The 18,346-nt window shown below is 39.9% G+C and overlaps 1 pseudogene; it reads right to left on the reverse strand.

Annotated features, from left to right (window-relative positions):
• LOC134325914 (zinc finger protein 208-like) overlaps positions 1-9,246 on the reverse strand; it is a 202,452-nt pseudogene extending 193,206 nt beyond the window's left edge.
• Positions 9,247-18,346: the final 9,100 nt, after the last annotated feature.

Raw genomic sequence — 18,346 nt, forward strand, 5'->3', positions numbered from 1 at the left:
CCTGTGCACAAACGGCAGGGCATAGACCCACATACCCGATTCTACACTGACAGCCCTTCAGTTATGGAGCTGCCACACAGAAACGATGGAGAGCTTTACTGTTGTTGAGCAGAACAGATCATTGTGTGAGATGACTGAGGTTCATGTATTTTTATTTTAAGAATAAATAAAAGCTGATGCTTTTAACCTCATACTTTCCTAATACTTTTATTCTACATGGTCTTAATTTCTTTTAGTCCTCTGCCATGTGCAGTGCAAGAATTCACTAAATTACACAGCAGTTCTCTTTTTTCTTGACAAAATTGACAAAATTTTATTGATAAAATTTATTGTAACCATTTATAAAGATCATGCCACGTTCATTAGGTGAAATGAAGCCAGAATTAAAGATGGTAGAAGAACAGGGTGATATTCTTACTTTCTGTGATTAAATTACTCAGGTTAGAAAGTCCTGATACACAGCACATGCTCACCTGACTCTCAGCCATGCTAGCTTTAATCATTAAAGTGGGTGTGACCCTGATTCTGAATCATTCTCGTACCCGTCTGATTCCTGCTGATTTAGACGGATTAAACTGGTGTTACAGAGACGAGAACTGATCCCCTCCCCTCCTGGAGTATAGTGGTAATGATAATTCACCTCGCTCTCGACTGTTTCTTCTTCTCTCTCAGTCAGGTTCTGAATGGCGCTGATCCACGCCCGTCTACCTGCCTCACAGTCGGCCTGGAACGTACAGCTCCTGTACACACACGGTGATAGATACAGATTATATAGGATGCAGACAGATAGACAGTTTGAGTAGATAGATAAACAGATAGATAGACAGACAGACATTCAGACAGACAGATGGATAGACAGATAGATAAATAGTCTGTCTATCTACCTGTCTGTCTGTCTATTGATCATCTGTCTGTCTGTCTGTCTCTGATGATTATAGATCTGGACTTACCTTGTGGGCGTGACCACCCGGAAGCAGAAGCGTAGCCCGGTGTCCTCGCAGCTCTGGACCGAACAGCGCTGCAGGTCTTCAGCCAGCACCGTGAAGTCATGCTGGGGGAATAGAACATAAAACCTTCTCATTTATACAGTCAATGATATAAACGCCGGTGAAATCGTCCCAGACTTAAACATGATGGGGCGGTGTGGGACACAGCCCGGCACAGAAGTCAACCTCTGCTGTGATGCGCCCAAAAGATGAGGGTGCATTATGGGTCCAGGAGAGAGCTGATTTAGATCATGTAAAGTCATGTGACCTACCTTAAACCTCTTCTTGTAGAGAAGCTGATTGTTGTGTATGATGAACCACCGCCTGCAGAGATCAAACGCATCGTTTATATATATATAATATTGAGTGTATATATATATAATATTGAGTGTGTATATATATATATATAAATCCTAATATAAACACTAAGCATCAGTTTACAGACCTGTTCCAGGTTTTAAACACACTCCTGGTCCTCTTAAACAGAAACCCCTCCATCAGGAGCACTTCCTCGGCCCCCGTGCCGCCCCCGTGACCCGGGTCGCCCCCGGAGGACGCCCGGGGAGGTGCCCCACAACACAGCACACGCAGAAACCTCTGTCTCAGAGAAGCAGCCATCGTAAATGAGGAGAAAATCTAAATGCTGCTCCTGAAGAGCACAGGTCCACATTGTGATGTCACAGCGTTCCGAGGGAGCAGAGTGAATTTACCTTTACCATATATGGGCATGACTGGATTCATGTGACTGCACATATACTGACTTGATTTCCACTGTGGGACGGCTTCTGGAGGATACTGGGTTCGATTCCCGGGTGAAGTTTGCATGTTCTCCCCATGTCCTGGGGGTAACGGAGTACCCTAGGTATAAGTGTGTTTGTTTACGTTTGTCTGGCAACCTGTCCAGAGTGGTTTGTTAATTCCACCCAGTGAATCACACCCCATACCATGACACACCCTGGTACTGACACACCACCATACCATGATACACCCTGGTACTGACACACCCCCATACCATGACACACCCTGGTACTGGTACTGACACACAGTCCTCCCGTCTCCTGGCTGCTTCGCTTCTGTGCACATGCGCACTGCAAAGTGCAGACTGAACTGCGCATACTCGACCTTTCCAGGCGGAGGACTTATTAGAAGCGTAACTTTTTCTGAGTAGGTAAGTAATTTCACTTGTTCACATTTGTTTGTTGTTTCCTTAGTCGCACCTGCTTTTCATATGCCAGTTTTTTGTCATTGGTATAAAGACTGAAGAGAAGGGGTGAAAGCACACAGCCTTGTGGTACACCAGTACTTAGGTTCCGCTGGTCTGAAGTGTGTTTTCCTAGCCGTACCTGCTGTGTCCTATTTGTCAGAAAGTCCATGATCCACCGGCAGATGGCATCCGGCACTGACAGCTGGGACAGTTTGACCTGCAGCAGCTCTGGCACTATGGTGTTAAAAGCCGAGCTGAAGTCCACAAACAGAACTCGAACGTAGGTCCCAGGACTGTCGAGATGCTGTAGCATGAAGTGCAGGGCCACGTTGACTGCATCATCGACAGATCTATTTGCTCTGTATGCAAACTGCAGGGGATCCAGTAAAGAATTTGTGATGGTCTTCAGGTAGGCTAGGATCAAGCGTTCGAAGACCTTCATGACTACAGATGTCAGGGCTACAGGTCTGTAATCATTCAGTCCAGAAATGTTCGTTTTTTTGGGGACTGGTATGATGGTCGATGTTTTGAAGCATGAAGGAACAGAGCAAAGTTCTAATGATCTGTTAAAAATGTGAGTGAAGGTGGGTGCCAGTTGATTGCTGCAGTGCTTAAGGGTGGATGGAGAGATTCCGTCTGGGCCAGGAGCTTTTCTCACCTTTTGTTTCTTAAACAGTCTGTTAACGTCCCGCTCGTTGATGGTTAAAGGAGCCGGGGACAGAGGTGAGAGAACCAGGGTGGAGGAGGAGGATGAAGAATTGGCTGAGAAAGGCTGAGAATTGTCCTTATTGTATTCGAATCTGCAGTAGAACTCGTTCAGGTCGTTGGTGAGTTGACGGTCATTCAGGAGAAGGGGGGTCTTTCGCACCTTGTAGTTAGTGATCTCTTCGAGGCCCCTCCAGACTGAAATTGGGTCGTTAGCAGCAATCTGGCTTTTCAGCTTTTCTGAATATTCCTTTTTTGCTGATCGGATACCTTTCTCCAGCTTGTATTTGGCCTCTTTGTAGAGAACTCTATCTCCACTCCTGAATGCTGACTCCTTTTCCCTCCGAAGCTATCTGAGTTCAGCCGAGAACCATGCTTTATTGTTGCCGTATTTTACCCGTGTTGTAGTATAAATACAGCTGTCCTCACAGAAACTGATGTATGATGCTACAGTGTCTGTATATTCATCCAAGCTGTCCGTCGCCTCCTCAAAAACAGACCAGTTTGTGGATTCAAAGCAGTCCTGTAGTATTTCGATGTCTTCGCTGGTCCACTTCTTCACTGTTGTAATGACAGGCTTGTTAGTTTTGAGTCTCTGCCTGTATGTGGGAATGAGGTGAACGAGATTGTGGTCGGAATGTCCGAGAGCCGCACGCGTGACGGAGCGATAGGCATTTTTGTGTAGCAATGATCCAGAATGTTTCCTTCTCTTGTGGCACAGGTGACATGTTGCTTGTATTTCGGCATTTCTTTGGTAAGATTTGAGTTGTTAAAGTCTCCCAGGATGATGAGCAGTGAGTCCGGGTTCTCCCTTTCTACTTTCATTATCTGATCGGCCAGCAGTTTCTGCGCATCTCTCATACACGCATCCGGCGGAATGTAAACAACGACCAGAATGAATGAAGAAAACTCTCTGGGAGAGTAGAACGGTCTACAGTTAATGAAAAGTGATTCTAGATGAGGAGTGCATGATTTTAACAGTACCGTTGCATCTTTACACCAGCGTTCATTGATGTAAAAGCACAGTCCTCCTCCTCTTGTTTTGCCACTGAGCTCCGCGTCTCTGTCCGCTCGGTGCAGCTGAAAGCCGGGGAGATGCAGCGCGCTATCCGGGGTCAGCTCCGAAAGCCAAGTCTCCATAAAGCAGAGCGCAGATGTATTTGAAAAGTCCCTGTTAGTTTGGTTGAGCAGGAGTAGTTCTTCCAGTTTGTTGTGCAGAGATCGCAGATTGGAGAGGAAAAAAGAAGGTAAAGGTGTTCGGACTCCACGTCGCCTCATCTTTACGAGCGCTCCGGCTCGTCTGCCTCTCCGCCGCTTTCTTGCCAGGTTGAGTAGAGCCAGCGCACCTGTTGTGAGGATTTCCAAAAACTCTGAAGGATTTTGAGAAAACTCCAGAATAAAAGTTGGTGAAACATTGTCTCTGAAGGTCAGTAACTGTTCTTTGCTCCAACTGACCGAGTTTGATGCACAATAAATAACATTAACAAACAAAAAACAACACAAAACATAGAGAGCTCTCACCGAGGCAGCCATCTGCAGCGCCATCCTACCCGCCATCTTTATTCATCAATAAAGAAACACTCCTGCTGTCTCCCGACCCCTCAGTTGGTCTTGGTCAGTTGGTCGCCTCCATGATAAGAAAACACCTTAACTACCACAATAGTATTTATTTATTTTTAAATGTAATTTCAGTTCAGTCTGTATTAGGATTTATATGAACTGGGTTTTATGCACTAGAACAGTGGTTCTCAAACTGTGGTACGCGTACCACTGGTGGTACGTGAAGCAGCATGAGGTGGTACGCCAGATAATCTCGGAAAAGTAATTACATGCACCGAAAAAATAAATCATTTAATAATTATAAATAAAAAAATATGAAACAAAATGTGTAAATTACTAATAAAGTCTGTTTCAAAGTTCTTATAATTCTGTTTTAATAAAATCAGTTTAATTAAAACGAATGTGTTTTTAAAAATATTCGGGGCTACGCAGACACCGTACTTCATTACGTTTATACTTCAAGTTCGCGGTTTCCATCTCAAAATTTCCGAAACGCTTTTGTCAGAGCAGATCTGCGTTTGAATCTCACTGATCTCGTTCCTGACATCACAAGGCTGCTCCGCTAAACAGGCGCACTCACTGTAACGGTCAGTGGTAACTGCATATATACTAGTGATGAGTCGTTTATGAACGATCCGATTCCGGTTCTTATCGACTGTAATCCACCCATTCAGCTTCGCATCAGTAGAGGGAATTAATCATAACTCGTAATAAGAGCTGCACTTTCAGTATCACGGAGAGCGAGTGAGACACACACACACACTTACATTCACATACACTAACACCACACACATAAACACACACTCGCACGCATGCATACTCATACACACTCATACATACACACACACACACAGAGCTAGTAGTATAATGACAAAAAATTGAGAAATAAACTATAAACTTGTTTAATTGTGTTAAATCTGGTTATTTCATTGTGCTTATGTTTTAAAGCAGAAACAAACAGTCGCATCTCTGCACAAAAGAGGATTTTTCTGAAACTTAATGAAATGCAACCACAGTATGTCTCTTCCCTGTGGTTTTTTCTCCTTTTGAAATAAATCTTTTTTTCTCATTTAAGTGTTGTTTGAATTAGGAATACATTTAAGGCAAGCTAGCAACATTTTATTTTAATATCGGGGGTGTCTTATAGTTTACCTAGTAGCGTCTCCCGGAGAACGAAGAGCCATTTTTTGAACGGCTCTTTAAAAGGAACCGAGCCAAAAGATCCGACTCCCTTCAAGAAGCCATAATTCCCATCACTAATATATATACACACACACCTAATTAATGTGTGCCATATGTGGTTCTGTGATGAGAAACATACAGTGCCTTGCAAAAGTATTCAGCCCCCTTGAACTTTTCAACCTTTTGCCACATTTCAGGCTTTAAACATAAAGATATGAAATTGTAATTTTTTGTGAAGAATCAACAACAAGTGGGACACAATCGTGAAGTGGAACGAAATTTATTGGATATTTTAAACTTTTTTTAGAAATAAAAAACTGAAAAGTGGGCGTGCAATATTATTCAGCCCCCTTGCGTTAATACTTTGTAGCGCCACCTTTTGCTGCGATTACAGCTGCAAGTCGCTTGGGGTATGTCTCTATCAGTTTTGCACATCGAGATACTGAAATTTTTGCCCATTCTTCCTTGCAAAACAGTTCGAGCTCAGTGAGGTTGGATGGAGAGCGTTTGTGAACAGCAGTTTTCAGCTCTTTCCACAGATTCTCGATGGGATTCAGGTCTGGACTTTGACTTGGCCATTTTAACACCTGGATAAGTTTATTTGAGAACCATTCCAATGTAGATTTTGCTTTATGTTTTGGATCATTGTCTTGTTGGAAGATAAATCACCGTCCCAGTCTCAGGTCTTTTGCAGACTGCAACAGGTTTTCTTCCAGAATGGTCCTGTATTTGGCTCCATCCATCTTCCCATCAATTTTAACCATCTTCCCTGTCCCTGCTGAAGAAAACCAGGCCCAAACCATGATGCTGCCACCACTATGTTTGACAGTGGGGATGGTGTGTTCAGGGTGATGAGCTGTGTTGCTTTTATGCCAAACATAACGTTTTGCGTTGTGGCCAAAAAGTTCGATTTTGGTTTCATCTGACCAGAGCACCTTCTTCCACATGCTTGGTGTGTCTCCCAGGTGACTTTTTATAGATATCTTTGAGAAATGGCTTTCTTCTTGCCACTCTTCCATAAAGGCCAGATTTGTGCAGTGTACGACTGATTGTGTCCTATGGACAGAGTCTCCCACCTCAGCTGTAGATCTCTGCAGTTCATTCAGAGTGATCATGGGCCTCTTGGCTGCATCCCTGATCAGTCTTCTCCTTGTTTGAGCTGAAAGTTTAGAGGGACGGCCGGGTCTTGGTAGATTTGCAGTGGTCTGATACTCCCTTCATTTCAATATGATCGCTTGCACAGTGCTCCTTGAGATGTTTAAAGCTTGGGAAATCTTTTTGTATCCAAATTCGGCTTTAAACTTCTCCACAACAGTATCTCGGACCTGCCTGGTGTGTTCCTTGGTCTTCATGATGCTCTCTGCGCTTTAAACAGAACTCTGAGACTATCACAGAGCAGGTGCATTTATACGGAGACTTGATTACACACAGGTGGATTCTATTTATCACCATCAGTCATTTAGGTCAACATTGGATCATTCAGAGATCCTCACTGAACTTCTGGAGTGAGTTTGCTGCACTGAAAGTAAAGGGGCTGAATAATATTGCACGCCCCACTTTTCAGGTTTTTATTTCTAAAAAAAGTTTAAAATATCCAATAAATTTCGTTCCACTTCACAATTGTGTCCCACTTGTTATTGATTCTTCACAAAACCACTGCACTAGAAGATGGTGGGATAATTAAACGTAAATATGAGTATTTCTTTTAACAAAGGAGTTTAGCTACCACTAATCTGGTCTATAGATAAACACAAAGAACAAAGACTCATGATGATAGAACAATGCAACACTGTTCAGTCCACAGCCCTCCATTCACACCTTCTCATGTACATTCTGGTTGAGGACGGTTCATTATTTGATAAGTGGAAATCATCTAAAGACTAGAATTTAGTGTAGACCTAGAAGTGTTAAAGTAAGAGACTATTCATTTATGAAAACTTAGCAAACACCATAAAGACCAGGGTAAAATTCTTCCACTTGAAAGTAAAAGTTGTTCTGTGTTTATTAAAGTAGATTAAACTTGAATAATGAACAAAAACAGATTCAGATCTGAGGTTGGTACATTACACCCCATTACTTTTGATGATTAATAATCATATTCAGACCATACATTTGATAATTGAAGTAGAACAGTTCTAGAAAAAGAAAACCATACAGCTTTACATCCTGTGTGAATGTGCTGGTGTTGTTAGAGAGAATAATGCACAAAAAATACTTTCCACACTTTTAACAGTGATGGAGTCTTTCTATGTGAGTTTGTTGATGTTGTTTAAGATTACTTTCATTAGCAAAATACTTTTTACACTCTGAGCAGTGATACGGCTTCTCTCCTGTGTGAATACGCTGGTGTTTTTGGAGGTTAACTTGTTGAGCAAAACTCTTTCCACACTCTGAGCAGTGATACGGCTTCTCTCCAGTGTGAACACGCTGATGTACTTTAAGGTCACTACTTTGAATAAAACCCTTTCCACACTCTGAGCAGTAATATGGCTTCTCTCCTGTGTGAATACGCTGATGTACTTTAAGACCATAACTGTAAGCAAAACTCTTTCCACACTTTAAGCAGTGATACGGCTTCTCTCCTGTGTGAATACGCTGGTGTTGTTGGAGGTTAACCTGTTGAGCAAAACTCTTTCCACACTCTGAGCAGTAATATGGTTTCTGTCCTGTGTGAATACGCTGGTGTTGTTTGAGATTACTCTGCACAGTAAAATTATTTCCACACTCTAAGCAGTGATATGGCTTCTCTCCTGTGTGAATACGCTGGTGTTGTTTGAGATGACTCTGCTTAATAAAACTGTTTCCACACTCTGAGCAGTAATACGGTTTCTCTCCTGTGTGAATTCGCTGGTGTACTTTAAGAGCATTACTGTAAGTAAAACTCTTTCCACACTCTGAGCAGTGATATGGCTTCTCTCCTGTGTGAATGTGCTGGTGTTGTTTGAGATGACTCTGCTTAATAAAACTCTTCCCACACTCCGAGCAGTGATGAAAGTTCTTCATGTTTATGCTTTGATAAGAAACAAAGAAATAAGTAAATTATTTAGAAATACTTTTAGTACATTAATACCACAATAATATTAAACTCTTCACTTAGTAATAAAAACATAAAATTCACTTCACGTCTAAGTCTGATGTTCTTTACATCTAGTTTCTCATCCACTCCCAATAACAGTGCTGTACTAATACTTTTAACTTTTACTATAAACCTGTAAAACAACCTGTAAACAAAGCTACAAGAACTCGCTGTTTCTATCAAACATTACAAACTGTAAACAAAGCTGAAAATGTGACGCGTTTATATCAAAATGTTAGATTTAATAATGAATAAACTCTGAATCCGTTACAATCCACTGATTCATCGGTTCAATGAATCGGTTCATCAGTACTGAATCATGTGTGATGCTAACAGTTAGCGGAGCAGCTAATAGTTTGTTTGTTTAAATAAAACTGGAGTTAAAGCTCCTCAAATCCTCACAGTGATGTTTTATTATGAACTCTAGTTTTATTATTAATTAGAATGTGGTTATAATTAAATATAAGGGTTATAATTAAATACATATTTTACTTACAGATGAGGCTCTACAGTACAAACACAGCAGCTTCTTGTTCTTCTTATGATGTTTAATGGCGGTTGGCAGAACAACTTAAGACGCACCAGCGTCACCAACTGGACTGGAGTTGAACAGCAGCTTAGCAGTAAAACATCTTCATTAGCCCTGTATCTCTCAGCTCCAGTGTTGGGGGGAACGCGGTACAGTCACGTGATTACTTTTTATCTGTAACGAAGTCATGTAACGCGTTATGTAATGACATTACAGTTACTGTGATGATTGATGATTCGTTTCCGAACGAACCGATTCTATTGAACGACTCTTTGAAATGAACTAAAAGAACCGAGTCGCTCCTCTAGCATAAGGACAAATAATTAAGCATTAAAATTGTTTAATGATGTTAAATCACACATTCACACCAGTAGAAGCTTAAAAATAACTCTACAAACCAACTACCCTGATAGCACATCTACATCTCAGAGACGCTTATGAGAGCTATCCGAGACCATGTAATAGAGCACTTATTCATCTGTAATACAGCTCCTAAATATCAGGCTTGGATGCTGAAATGGCGTTCAGACGCTGCATTCCAGACTTATGTGTACAGTATAGCTAAAATACAGCGTCTGAATGTAATTGAACGTGTGTGTGTGTGTGTGTGTGCACTCCCCTCTCATGTACTGCTTTAATAATAATAATAATAATAATAATAATTATAATAATAGATAATACAGATAATATATCTATAAACAACAGACATTATAATCAGTGGTAGTAACATTCTTATTTATTATTGTTCCTTGACACTCATTGAATTCATGAATCAAATTTTTTATATATGATAAATAAACATTAGAATATTAATCACGATGAACACAAATAACAAAACAAAAATAGCAATTAACTACTAAATAAAATAGAAATGAATGTCTCCTTCCTGGTGCCAGCCGCAAGGCAAGGCAAGGCAAGTTTATTTGTATAGCACCTATAATGTTATAAATGTATTTGATTATTTATAATGTTATAAATGTATTTGGTTATTTATAATGTTATAAATGTATTTGATTATTTATAATGTTATAAATGTATATGATTATTTATAATGTTATAAATGTATTTGATTATTTATAATGTTATAAATGTATTTGATTATAATGTTATAAATGTATTTATTATTTGTAATGTTATAAATGTATTTATTATTTATAATGTTATAAATGTATTTGATTATTTATAATGTTATAAATGTATTTGATTATTTGTAATGTTATAAATGTATTTATTATTTATTATGTTATAAATGTATTTGATTATTTATAATTTTATAAATGTATTTATTATTTATAATGTTATAAATGTATTTGTTTATAATGTTCGAAATGTATTTGATTATTTATAATGTTATAAATGTATTTGATTATTTATAATGTTCGAAATGTATTTGATTATTTATAATGTTCGAAATGTATGGGATTATTTATAATGTTATAATTGTATTGATTATTTATAATGTTATAAATGTATTTGATTATTTATAATGTTATAAATGTATTTGATTATTTATAATGTTATAAATGTATTTGATTATTTATAATGTTATAAATGTATTTGATTATTTATAATGTTATAAATGTATATGGCTTCCTCAGATTTGAGTGATTCCATATTTTTTTCCTCTACTTGATCTAAAAAAAAGCAATTGTGACTGACCACAACTATTATATTTGTTTCTTTTTTTATTGTTTCTTAATGCCAGAGGGTTGACAGTTTGAGAAATGATAGTTTTGTGGCATGTCTGTGATTTATTTTTTTTCTACAAAATTAAACAATTGAAAGAACATCTTCCAAGAGTGGTGATTCCATAATTTTTGCCAGGGGTTGTACACAAGCAACAAGCTGTAATTTATTTCTAGCACCACTAGATGGTGACGATGTCTGTACAACACTTTGAACTTCACTTTAAAAGTCAGTTGAATGTATTTTACTGTAGTAAGAATGAAAGTATCACCTGATCTTTGTCTCCTTGTGTAGCTTTGATGAAGAAAAAGCCGCTGGGTCAGTGTGTAACAGGAGGTTTGGAGTGAAGGTGGGTGTGTGTGGATAAAAGCTTCCAGCACCTGGTATTCCCAGGCGGTCTCTCATCCAAGTACAAACCAGACCTGACCCTGCTTAGCTTCCGAGATCGGGTGTTCTCAGGGTGGTGTGGCTTCTTATAGACGTCCGTCGTTCAGCCTTTCACTCCGCTGTGTGTCGTCTTTTACTTTCTCTGTTCTACACGCAGCTTTTCTAATAAAAGATCCTGAAACAGTGACAAAACACACAGAGAACCAAACACACCGCTCAGCTGCTGCTGCTGATCCTCTTTCACCTGCATTTAGTACAAAACACCACAACAAATCATCTGGATTCAACCTTTTCTTCACCATGTACCAGAAAAGTCGTTCACTGCTGCCTACAAAACCACACAAAACACTTTATACAGAAGAGCCTTTAACTCTTTTAATTTTATAAATAGATGAATAAGTAATTAACAGTTTAAAAAGCAAGTGTTTAGGTTCATTCATCATCTTAACACATATTACAAACTAATCAAGCTCGTCAAAAGTCACACATCTGTACCCATTCAACAAAATGTAATGTATTTCTAGCACTACTAGATGGGAATAGAATAGAATAGAATAGAATAGAATAGAATGCCTTTATTGTCATTGCACAGTGCACAACGAAATTTTTTGAGCATCTCCTTGACGGTACATGTATGTACACACAGACATATATATACACATGTATTTACAAAATAAACATATACACATCTAGATACAGAAATAAACGTGTGGTTTTAAGAACTTTCCAGAAAAGAAAAGAAGAAGAAGGTTATTGCACGGTCTCTATAAATTGCACATTATTTCCTAGGATGTAAAGTTTGATAGTTTAGTGTTTTTATGGCGGAGGGGTAAAAGCTTTTCAGGAGTCTGGAAGTACGGGCCTTGATACTCCTATAGCGCCTACCAGAGGGCAACAAGGAGAACAGGTTGCAACAAGGGTGAAATGAGTCCTTTATGATGTTTGTGGCCCGACGCAGGCATCGGGTTTTGTAAATGTTCTCTAGTGAAGGCAGCTCAGTGTTGATGGTTCTCTGAGCTGATTTGATTACCCTCTGAAGAGCCTTCTTGTCAGCCTCAGAGCAGCTGGCATACCACACCAGAATGCCATGGGTGAGTATGCTTTCCACCGTGCTGCGATAGAAGGACACCAGTAGCTGCTTGGACAGGTTGGCCTTTCTTAGTGTCCTTAAAAAGTAGAGCCGCTTCTGTGCTTTTTTCACTAGAGAGGTGGTGTTGGTGGTCCATGTGAGGTCCTGGGAGATGTGTGTGCCTAGGAATTTGAAATTAGACACTCTCTCTACTGTGTTTCCTCCGATGTCTAAGGGTGTAGGTTCCTCTCTCTGTCTCCTGAAGCTGATGACCATTTCTTTTGTTTTAGAGGTGTTGAGTGCCAGGTTGTTAATGGAGCACCATTCAAACAGTTTGAGGACTTCTTCCCTGTAGGCAGACTCATCTCCATTCTGTATTAATCCAATTACAGTGGTGTCATCTGCAAACTTGATGATTGAGTTTGTGCTGTGGGTTGGTGTACAGTCATGGGTGTAGAGGGAGTAAAGAAGAGGGCTCAGCACACAGCCCTGTGGAACTCCAGTACTCAGTGTCAGAACAGGGGAGAGATGGGCCCCCATCCTAACAGACTGTGGGCGGTTTGTTAAAAAGTCCTCAATCCACCTGCATGTGTGCTGGCTGACACCCAGGTTTAGCAGCTTGGATACCAGTCTGCTGGGAATAACTGTATTAAACGCAGAGCTGAAATCCACGAACAGCATCCTCACATATGTTCCCTGATGTTCCAGGTGAGTCAGTGCCACGTGGAGAGCAGTGTTGATGGCGTCTTCTGTTGACCTGTTGCCTTTGTAGGCAAACTGATGTTGGTCCAGGGTGGGCGGGAGTGAAGACTGTATGTGCTTCAGAACCAGTTTTTCAAAGCACTTCATCACCGTGGAGGTGAGAGCCACCGGTCTGAAGTCGTTCAGGCTGTTGATTGTGGCTTTCTTTGGAAGAGGCACAATGGTGGCAGACTTGAAACATTTAGGGACAGTGCAGTGGGACAGAGAGAGGTTGAAGATGTTTTTGCCTGTTTCCTCTTTTCCAGCTCCTAACAACAAATTCCTGATGGTTTGGTTTTGGTTCAAAATCAGCTGATACTTTCATTCTTACTACAGTAAAACACATTAAACTGACTTTTAAAGGGAAGTTCAAAATGTTTTACAGACATGCTAGAAATAAATTACAGCTTGTTGCTTGGACACAGATTTGTGACTTTATGATTATTATTATTATTATTACTATTATTTTATTTTTATAATATATAAAAATGTTACGACTGTTTATGGCTCTTCTGTCCCAAGTGTTTTTGTAACGTGCTGTAGACCTGCAGTGGCGACTGTTTTTGGTATACAGGTAAGAAAAGGCTGAATGCAGGTGAAAATTTGTTATTTGGCAACCCAGCACTATGTAAATATTGGACAGAACACATGATGCTTTATTTTAACTTCAATTTGCCAAACTTAATGACCCTTCTGTAAATGGTTTAATGTGCACACTGCTGCTACTGGCTTGTTTTTCTTTTCTACAATGTAAGTTCAGACCTTCAGGTTCATGTTATTTGAGATCTCTACATAGATTTCTTCCTCATGTGCAGAAAGACGCAGTTCAGTTTGAGAAGCTCACAGCGGGAGAGCGAGTGAGTCTGCGCGTTCAAATGAATGAAATTAGTCGATTCTTTAATCCGGTTCTTTAAGTCGAACGACAGGAATAGACTCGAAAGAGTCGATTCACTAAGTTGATAGTACTCAGCAAAGAGCAGTTGGAAGCTGAAGGAGTCGATTCTTTTTGATGAAGTCAACATTTTATATGTTATACAAAATACGTAAAAGAGTCGGATCACTATCATTAGCTGTCATTTAAAAATACAGAGACAAACCATCTCATCTAATACAAAATAGAATAAAATAATGTATAACAGTATAATGATGCACCATACATACAGTGAAGCAAAACACAAAACCCCTAAACCTGTAAAAAGCTTCACTAACCATGAGCTTTTTGGATCTCATTAAAAAAAAAGTATTACAATCAAGTGACTTCTGTGTGATCATTAGTGACTTGTGATCTCCTGAAAAGGTGAACATCAAATCATCTGCTTCAGCATAACTCTCTCTTTTTTACCAGAACGATGCATTTTGGGTGTCTGTGTGTGACTGGTTAGATGAACTCCACTGGGGTGCCGCCCTTGGATGATCAGGATCAAAAAGCCTTAAAATCTTATTACATTAAATAAAAAATAAATAAACTCACTGAATATATGAAGGTGCATGAATGTTCATTTTCACAATAGCTGATTGCTACAACTTACAATTTCTTTAATAATAATTATTGCAGTAATCTGTCTTTTTAATAATTTTGTTTTTAATATTTTGTGTATAAAGTCAATTTTATGTACGTCTACTATAAACCATTAGCAAACTACTAAATGTGGCTATATTAGACTTTTACTGTAACATGAATATGTATAATTTTACAAAAAAGATGTAATTTATTAGGCTAATCAACTTTCAAAACTATATAAAAGTCCAGAATTGAGCTTATTCTTCTTAAAATGTCCAGTTTTCTAGAAGTGTATCATCTCTACTAAGAAAAAATATTGATTTGAATTAAAAAGCATTGAAAACAATTGCAGAATAAGGCATGACAATAATATGTGTTTGTGTTTTATTTAAAACCAAACTGAATGATAAATGATTTCCTCCAATAAATCAGCGCTCTGTCCAGCGTGTATTTCTGAATTACATTCAGTGTTACCAATTAAAGACGGGCCCACTGTGACCCTGACCAGGCGATCTCTCTCTCTCTCTCTCTCTCTCTCAATTCAATTCAATTCAATTTGCTTTATTGACATGACAAATGCACATATTTGTATTGTCAAAACATACATATACGGTATATAGTATATATAGTATAGTACATAGTATATATATAAATAATAATAGGAACAAGTATATACATAAAGATAAAATGGTAAAAAAAATATCATTCAGTGTGTGGTGTGTGTGTGTGCAGGGGGGTATATAGTATACATAAAAAGAACAGGTATATATATAGAGATAAAATGGTAAAGAAAATATCATTAAATGTGTGTGTGTGTGCAGGGGGGTATATAGTATACATAAATAATTAAAAATGAACAAGTATATACATAGAGATAAAATGGTAAAGAAAATATCATTAAGTAATAAAACAATTGTTCATAGAAAAAAAGAGAAAATATCATTGTGAGTGTGTGTGTGTGTGTGTGTGTGTGTGTGTGTGTGTTTGATTATCTGGTGTTTTACTCACTGTCCCAGAGCTGCTATCTGGCTGCAGTGAAGGCTGATGGTCCCTCTCCTAAAATAATGGCCATTTTTTCACTGTCTGTCAGTGTTCTGAAGCTGCTCACTTCTCTTTCAAACTGATTAAAATATTTATTTCTGATTGGTGTGTACTTTGGGCAGTTTAGAAGGAAGTGCACCTCTGTCTCTACCTCACCTGTCCTGCAGTGACCACACAGTCTCTCCTCTCTGGGGATCCAAGACTTTTTTTAACCTGCCTCTCTCGTGGCTGTGGTCACTTAGTCTGTATTTGGTGAGAATATGTCTCTGCTTCGTATCTCGGACAGTAAGGAGATATGTGGCCAGGTTGAGTTTGGGTTGTCCAATGTTCCAGATAAATGGTTTTGTGGTGTTTGATAATTTGCGTGATTCTGATTGGTGTTTGGGAAGCAGTGCTGGTCAGAGAGTTGGGGTTGTTAGGGGTCAGTGTGTGGGTCAGTCTCTGCACCAGCTGACACAGGGGACTCTTTTCAGGGTAGAGCTCTTGGGATTGGAGTGCCTGAAACTGCAGGCTTGTTTTGGGACTCGATTTTAGGTGCATCCAGAATTTAAGGGCTGTTTTTTCAATATTTATAATGAATGGGTATCAACCTAATTCAGCCCTGCATGCATTAATTGGGTTTTTTCCTTAGACATGTAAAATCATTATGCAAAATTCTGCATGCAGGACTTTGGTGGGATGCTTGTCCCATCTGAAGATGCTTGTCCCATCTGAAGATCTGCGAGGAAGACGTGCTGAGACTTTTTAAAAAACAGAAAGTCAAGAAGGCCCCAGGTCCTGATGGAATCTCTCCCTCCTGCCTGAGGACCTGTGCAGACCAACTTGCACCTGTCTTCACTAAGATCTTCAACAGATCACTGGAGCTGTGTGTTGTTCCGTCCTGTTTTAAATGCTCCACAATAATACCCATTCCCAAAAAGGCAACTACCACAGGACTAAATGACTACAGACCTGTTGCCCTGACCTCTGTGGTCATGAAGTCCTTTGAAAGACTGGTTCTCAACCACATTAAGGAAATCACGGACCCCCTGCTAGACCCCCTGCAATTTGCCTATCGGGCCAACCGGTCGGTGGACGATGCAGTGAACATGGGTCTCCACTTCATCCTCCAACACCTTGATCACCCAGGAACTTATGCAAGAATTCTGTTCCTGGACTTCAGCTCAGCCTTCAACACAATTATTTCAGGACAATTACACAGCAAACTGACTGAACTCAGCGTACCAGCCTCCACCTGCCAGTGGATAACTGACTTTCTTACTGGCAGAAAACAGCAGGTGAGGCTGGGAAAGTGTACTTCAGGGACCCGAACCATCAGCACGGGTGCCCCACAGGGTTGTGTACTCTCCCCACTGCTCTTCTCGCTGTACACAAATGACTGTACCTCCATGGACTCCTCTGTTAAAATCCTGAAGTTTGCAGATGACACTACAGTCATTGGTCTCATCAGTGACAGTGATGAGTCTGCTTATAGACGGGTGGTTGATCAGGTTGTCCTCTGGAGCAGTCGGAACAATCTGGAGCTGAACACAGCAAAAACAGTGGAGATGACCGTGGACTTCAGGAGGAGCCCCCCAACCCTGCCAGCACTCACCATCCTAGACAGAACTGTGATGGCTGTGGAGTCCTACAAGTTCCTGGGCACAACGATCTCCAAGGACCTGAAGTGGGACAGCAACATCAACTCTATTATCAAGAGGGCTCAACAGAGGATGTACTTCCTGTACCAGCTGAGGAAGTTCAACCTACCCCAAGAGCTGATGGTGCAGTTCTACACAGTCCATCGTCACCACTTCCATCACAGTGTGGGGCAGCGCTATCACAAAACATGACACCAAGAGACTGCAGCGCATCATCAAGTCTGCAGAGAGGACCATCGGTGTAAAGCTGCCCACACTGCTGGACCTGCATGCCTCCAGAACCAGGAAGCGTGCAGAGAAAATCATCACTGAACCGTCTCACCCTGGCCATCACCTGTTTCGGTGCCTTCCATCAGGCCGACGCTTCAGCCACATGAAGACCCGAACGACCAGGCTACAGAGAAGCTTTTATCCAAACTCCATTACGCTCATGAACAATTGAACACTACTGTACTGTTAATACTCGGGACACTTGCACATCAAAACTACCTATTTAATTTATGCAATAGCATACACAGGATTTTCACTTTTACTTCCATTTCTTATTTATATATTTTTATATTTTCTATAGTTTTTATATTGCACAAAACTGCACCTTTTTAAAATTACAATGTAAATTGCACATGCTAAATGTTTACAAATGTTTTCTATGTTTACGGGTATGAATGTGTGTGTAAGGAGAGAGTGAGCTGTGTGAATAAGATTGTCTTTACTGTATTTTTCGTGCACTGCAAGCATCTGTGTAACCAAAAACAAATTCCTTGTATGTGTGAGCATACTTGGCCAATAAAGCCCGATTCTGATTCTTATTCTGATCTAGTGTAGTCACAATGACTGAGTGGACCCCAAACTTCACTACCGTATAGCGCAATGGGCAAGATTATACTGTCAAAGATCTTTAACCAGTTCCAATTGGGATGTCAATCGTGATGAATTTGTTTTTAATTAAATAGAGGGCTCTGCAGGCCTTCTGTTTCAGTGCATCCACTGCCAGACTAAAGCCTCCTGAGTCGCTGATTTTGAGCCCTAGGTAATCATA

This window comes from Trichomycterus rosablanca, chromosome 14 (assembly GCF_030014385.1).
Source record: "Trichomycterus rosablanca isolate fTriRos1 chromosome 14, fTriRos1.hap1, whole genome shotgun sequence".
Lineage (NCBI taxonomy): Eukaryota > Metazoa > Chordata > Actinopteri > Siluriformes > Trichomycteridae > Trichomycterus > Trichomycterus rosablanca.